Source organism: Neltuma alba, unplaced genomic scaffold, assembly GCF_004799145.2.
Source record: "Neltuma alba isolate B1F8T4 unplaced genomic scaffold, ASM479914v2 tig00001693_pilon, whole genome shotgun sequence".
Classification (NCBI taxonomy): domain Eukaryota; kingdom Viridiplantae; phylum Streptophyta; class Magnoliopsida; order Fabales; family Fabaceae; genus Neltuma; species Neltuma alba.
This window is the reverse complement of record NW_021632572.1, coordinates 39017-45956: the sequence shown is the minus strand read 5'-3', so window position 1 is coordinate 45956 and position 6940 is coordinate 39017. Positions and strand designations below refer to the sequence as shown.

The 6940-nt window shown below is 38.1% G+C and overlaps 1 pseudogene; it reads right to left on the bottom strand.

Moving 5' to 3' along the window:
• Nucleotides 1-16: 16 nt before the first annotated feature.
• LOC114761496 (E3 ubiquitin-protein ligase WAV3-like) lies at nt 17-3102 on the bottom strand (annotated as a pseudogene).
• Between the last annotated feature and the right edge of the window lie 3838 nt (nt 3103-6940).

Here is a 6940-nt window from a genome sequence, read left to right as displayed (position 1 = left end):
ACAAGTGATTGGTAATCTCTTCCAACATGGGGGGTCTACTGCTAGTGACAGTGTACGTATCCTGCCCATCAGATAGTAATATGATACTGCCGACCGGATTCTTCCATTGACGGTCAACAAAAACCTTCAAACCTTTCCTTAAGCCCTCGGCAATATTTGTCCCGCCATTTGATACCAAAGAATTAACAGCCTGCAATGCCTCCTGCCGTCCAGTACCAGTCATCCGCCGGAGAGGAAAGATGCGGCGGGCTGTTGAGGAGAAGGCAACGACAGAAAGTCGGTCTGCTGGACCTAGATGCTGTATGACACAAACCCATGGCTCGTTTAGCAACGCAAGCTTAGTGCCTGCCATGCTACCGCTTACATCAAGAACCGTGACCAAGGTCGATTGGAGCACGGGAATTTTGATCCGAAGGCGATGTGTTTTGCATTGTTTTCACCATTATTTTGCCGTCTCCCTGAATGAGGAGCTTTGAGATGGATTAATACAGCAAAATATCACGAGAAACTGATTTTGGAACAGCTGAAATTTCAGGATAGGTTCTGATTTCCATCGCATCAAATGAATCTCCCCGTTCGTTAGAAGGAGTACTTGGAGTTCGTTGATCCAAAGCATCATCATCATTAAAGATGGCAGGTTCAGGAACTTGATAAATAGATGAACTCTGACGACCTGCACCCGCAGCTGGAGGGGAAGGAAGCCGGCGGAAGACAGTTGTCCAGTCACCACCTGGTGGGAAAGCTGGTTGGTTGATTCGAGTCATTCCTTGAGAAACATTAGAAGCAGGGCCCTGAAAAGGCACTTCTTTCCATTCTGCTCTGCAGACGGGACAAATCCGGTTCCCATGTTTTACGTTAGATGTGATGCAATGGAAGTGGAAAGAGTGAGAGCATTCTGCAGTAAAAATGGCGTGCCCCAGCCCTGGTTCATCGCAGTTAGGCATATTGCGCATGTCCCCTGAAGATAATAATTATAAACAGTGTGAGATGAAAAAGACACAGAACAGATTAGCGTTACAAATTATCAACGAAGTTCCTCGTACACGTCAAATGTTACTCTACAAGTTGGATCCCTCAGATTAAGACGGTTAACAAAGTCGAGTTCGGGGAATTACTCAAGTTTAGTCTTTGAATACGAAATTAACTGCCAACAGACTAAAAGTAACAACTAGAAAACTTTAATTGGAATTCCAGACCCCGTTACTGAAATAGTAGATTTTAACTTCGAAGTCGGAAGCTGCCCAATATTATCCATTCACTACTTACGCTGAGACCTGGTCAACATTGCCTTTAGTTAAAGATTAAAATCACGGATATAGTGGAGCTCTTTAATAATGATAGTTATGATAGATAAAACAAAATTTAGGTATGATGAAAGTTGCAACATGCCTTTGTGGGGGAAAATAATGATAAAAAAGAAGGAAAGATATCCAAGTTCTTTAAAATCCGCGAATCTGAGGAGTGCCTCAAGAAAGTATTCATAGATAAAAGAAAAATACGCAAAGGCCAAAGCCCACTAATACAATATAGTGTGTCTAACACTGTCCCCTTCTGTCGTGATGCAGGTCCACTAATAAGACCAGCGCATAAAAAGGTGAAACAGAATGCAACCCATCCTTCCCACTGATCCTATTTAGATGGCTGATGACCAAATATCGAGGATTCCCAGGCAAATCTCCACTTAATAAAAGGCCAAAGGTCAACGTTAAGTGGTCAAACGCTGAGGATACCAAGGGAAATTAAACAACAATGAGCGAACGACTTTCATATTAAAGCACTAAGACAAATTGAAACTCCAATATTGAAACTTTCGAGACATTAAAAAATAAAATGTCATCAAAAGAAGGGGAGATCAAAGAGACAGAGATGATTCATCGCTCTAGGATTTCTTTCTCTTTAACATTTTTAATGGGGTAAATTTCAACTTTATCTTTGTTCGAATCCAGAAATCTCACAATCAACGGTCGACGGGTCTTTGTGGGGATATATCATTATTAGCACGTAAAGGAGAGAGAAAGAGGGCATAATACAGACATGTAAACAACACAGTAATGGGCTAAAGCCAAGAAAAAGAACGGTCTTAAATGTAAATCTCATTCAGTTTTTTCTGATAAGCTTAGCCAAGCAACTGGTCCTTAATGGTAAGGCCGCGGTTGAGTTGAAAACAACGCGAGAATAGTAATCATCGTTCCCGCAATTGTCAGATACGTCACAATCTGATAAGCCCACAACGATGCCCCAACAGAAAAGCCAAAGCCAAAGCAGCAATAAACCAATTGACAGACCTGATACTGATGTGTTTTTCAATCATGTTCATTAAAATTCATTAAAATGTGCCACAACGATGCCCCAACAGAAAAGCCAAAGCAAAAGCAGCAATAAACCAATAGACAGACCTGATACTGATGTGTTTTTCAATTATTTCATTAAAATTCATTAAAATGTGTTTTCACGTAGAAAGTTTAGTAATTTCGCGGCACCAAGGGTGCAAAAAAAAAAAAAAAAAACCAGTGAACGAGCCTCCCCACCGCCACCCAAAGCAAAAATTAAAATAAAATAAAACAGTCCAAAGGTCAGACCAGAATCTCCCATGGAGATTCATTTGATTTTTCATTTGTAGCTGAATCAGAAAAGGCAATAAAAGAGAAAATCTGGAGTTGTTTTTTCAATACACGGAAGTGTGATCGGAAATGCTAACCTTGGGAGATTTGGTTCCGTTACTGGGAAGTCGGAGTCCGGAGGAAGACGGCGTCGGGGTCATTGGGCGGTAACCGGAGCTATGATCGGCCGGCGAAACACTAGAGCGGGAGTGAGCATCTGAAGCTCTGGCGACGGAGTTGAGGGGAGAAGAGGAATCATCTAAAGCTCTTGGAACATAAACGCACATATTCATTCCAAGAGCAAGCTTCACTTTTCTCCATTTGCTTCCCATGTCGGTCCAGAAGGGTAGACAATCAGATCTTTAAGCTGGAAAACTTGAATGGAAACGCAGGAAAGATTTGAAGGAATCTGAACCAAGGAGGAAACATGGTATGGGGAGGGCCATGGAATGGGAGTGAAGAAGATGGAAGCAATATTGCTGCATCTTCCGCCCAATTGTCATTGAATAATTGTCATTGAATTTTTTTGAAGGTTTCTTTCTCATTATAATATTTCACCAACTTCGAAGTCGAAACTGCCCCTGCTTTATCATCAGCCTGAATTGAATGACCATTCTAGTTTGTCAAAGTTTTAATTTGCCTCTGCTACCCTTTTTTTTTTTTTTGGGTCCCCTAGTCAGCGAAAACATTGTAAGCTTAGCTTGAGAATTATATTACTCCCTCCCTTCTTTATTATAAGAGACGAATAACCGAATTACGTTGATAAAAAAAGTAGTTAAAATTAGTTAAGAACAATCAATGTGTAAAAAATATAATTTTTTTCTAAAAATACCCTCATTAATAAGGGGAGAGAGAGCATGAGAGAAAACAATTAAATTATTGAAAGAAAGAGAAGTGTGAGGGAGAGATAGTGTGAGTTGGAGACAATAAATATGGGTAAAATAGAAAATCAACACAAAAAAGTAGGGACAACTTTTAAGTGTCTCTTATATATAGAAATATACCATAAGCATCAAATGTCTCTTATAATAAAGAACGGAGGGAGTAATATATATGGGTGGAATCAAATAAATATATCTACTTTTACCCAATATAGATAAAGTTTGCTACATGTACACATCAATATAGGAGGAAAAATCAAATGGTTCTTCTTCTTCTTTTTTTGCTCATAGTCATCTACATATGCAAAATAGGGATTTGGACTAGACCCCGAAAGGTTAATTTAAAAAAAAAAAATCATTGTTGAATATGCATTTTAAAAAAATTGGCAAAATTCTCAATTAAAATTGTATTGGAGAGAATGACTGGATTATAATACTGATACTCTGTATACAAAATTTGTAAACGATTAACTGTTTTTTATAAATAAAAATTTATCAAGTTATGATCGCTAATAAAATTTTTAATGTGAGATGTTTTTTCTTCCAATATTTCCGTCTTTTTTTTTTTCCTTCGGACTCTACTTCTAATAGCTTTAATGATTTTAACTTTTCAATTGACATATCGTTATAATTTAGGTGACTTGGTTTGTTAACAACAATTGTTTAAAGTTTCTCCGGAGGATGACGCAAACTGTTTTTAACCACCATGCGTTGAAGGTTGGAATATAGATAGCAGTAAATTAATTAAATGCCACAAAATGATGTATTTAGATTTAAAATCGTTGACCTTCTGGATAATGACGCTTTAGTTGTATTGTATGAGATGATTAGCAAGTTGGCAAATCTCATGTTAGGCCTATCCCTTTTCTGTGATTTGCTTCTGTGTCTTGTCGTGCAGAGATGGATGATTAATTTAGTGATCTAATCATTGTTCAGAAGACAGAATCGATCAAAGATCATATCTAATTGTGAGGTTGAACCTTGAACCGAACCAGGTCGTGCGATTGTTCGCAATCAGAGATTCAGAGTGAGGGGATTGTGCCGGTTTAATAGTAATTTTTGTGCACATCACTCTCTAATTAATTAATTATAATCCAAGCTGTCTCATTCTTTGCCACCTCTCAGTCTCAGACCAAGAAAAAATTGCTCTGCGACCTCACCTCTCCTCCACCACCGCCACCCTCCTCGGGCTGCAAACGAAACGCATTGCAGATTACGCCGCCTGAAAAGAAAAATCAATAAATCATGGTCAAGGACTTTAGAATTCCAGCCCCAAGGGCTGGCCGAGTGGAGGGTGCAAATATAGATATTTAAATGATTTCCACGTTAAAAATGATTATTTGGTCAGAATAAAATTTAATAATTAAATTTACAAAATAAAAAAATATGTTTAAAAGAATTTTATATATTTATTTCACACGCTATAAAATCATTTTTTAAAAAAATCCAAATAACCTTAAAAATTCAAATATGTAAAGGAGACCTGTAAAAGTATAATATACGATTTAATTTTTAAAAAAATTTATTTTCGTTTTCAAAATAAAAAAGGAGGATTTTATAATTTACGTAAGATAGAAGAATTATGAAAACAATTTATCCAATTTATAAAATAAAAAAAAGGAGCATTATAGTTTAGAAATTGGCACAGGCTGTCATGCTTAGGTGGGGACCGACCAAATACTACTTCCCGGCACAGTTTTACTATTTATATAATTTTTTAAAACATTATATCTATATTAATGGAGTATAAAACTCCTCCTGTTACTATTCAGCGTGCTTACGTGCACTGCTCCTTCTCATTTTTCTACGGAGGGACTTGAAGACTGCTTTGTCCTTTTTCTCTTCCCGACGTTTTCAAAAAACGAATACAGAAGACGGAGTAATTAATTTCATTTTTCTTTGAAAAAAGAAAGAAAAGAAAAGTGGGAGGTTCATCCAAATCTTTCATCCTCATCAAGTGGAGCTTTCTCTAATTGGAAGGAAACGTCTTGGACTAAACTATGTGCCCATACCAAGAAAGAGAAACCGACGAGAGAGAGAGAGAGAGAGAGAGAGAGAGAGATTCCAGTTCCACTAATTAATATCAAACCGGCCGAATACTACGGCCACAAACACCATCTACCCCTAGTTGTTGTTGACATTGAATGCCCAGTAAATTATATGAAAACAGAGCCGTCCAGGTGGCTCTCAGTTCTGATGGCTTCTGGGTAAAGATTAAAAGGAAAACCACTTTTGGTGTAACCAAAAGCAAGGCCATTTATTTAAGCACTATTAGAGAACCTAATCTAAATCTTAGTGCATGACGCAACCTTATCTGTTCTATTTTAATGTCTCCGCCATTGATCGTGTTCTTAGGTTTATTCATTCATGAGTCATGACATGCATAAACCGTTGAAGTCAGAGTTTTTTGTGATTAAATATGGACAGAAATAAAGCAAAAACCTCTTGAATGTGTTAGTTCGGCTCTATGTAACTTTATTTCTCACCTCCAACTACAAATGGCAGCCTTCATTCTCATTTATGAGACAGAGAAGGAATCACATGCTTTTGTAGGGGTTTCTTCATGGAAGCGATACTTTCAGTTTTTCACAGCTAATAAATTGAGGGCCACAAGCCCACAAGAGGCTATTCAAGGAATATACCTCGTTTGGTCATCAGACAAATGAGGCCATAATAGCAAACATAGACACCAGTTATTTTCTTTCTTTCTTTCTTTCCTTTTTCTCTTAATTTGACGTAGTGGCCGCTCAATGTCTCTGGACCACCCTTTCTGAAAATGATATGGTAGTCACTAATCACTAATGCGTACTCCATTCGGCTGCAGTCCGACTATATATATGTGTGCGTCTTCGGCTAAGGCAATTCACCAAGTGGGTTTGATTTGGACCCAACCCAAACAGCTTCAGAATCCCAACAAAATGTACAAGGGGTGGGACCCCAGACATTCTTTTCCGTGGAGAAAAAAGAGTGACATGGATTAAAGATATTCCAAACTTTTAAATACGAAACTACAACCGATAGGATGCGAGATCGGCCGTTGAGATGAGCGAGACGTGTCACGGATATATTACATCAGCTCATCACTGTTCAATAGGCGAAAACTGTGGGTTAGGATAAAATAAATTTAAACCTCTGGCTTGCAAACAATCTCAGCATTTGTAGGCTCGCTCAAGCAAAATTGTTTGTAAGTGATGCGTTACATCAGATGGAAAAAGACAAATGTTGAATAATGCAGTGAGCAATTTGCAGGGTCATGCTGAACCTTTATGCACATCTGCCTATGATATGTTATAATAAAGATGGTTAGGCAACAAAGTGTCATTTAGAGACATGATTAGGAGGTGACAAACAAACGCTGCTTTAAGCCTTTTTCTGTTGACTTGCCCAAAAAAAGTCTTGCAGACTTAGGGCTAGGAGAAAGAGGCTTAACCCCAGAAAGAATCTTGGGGATTCTTTACC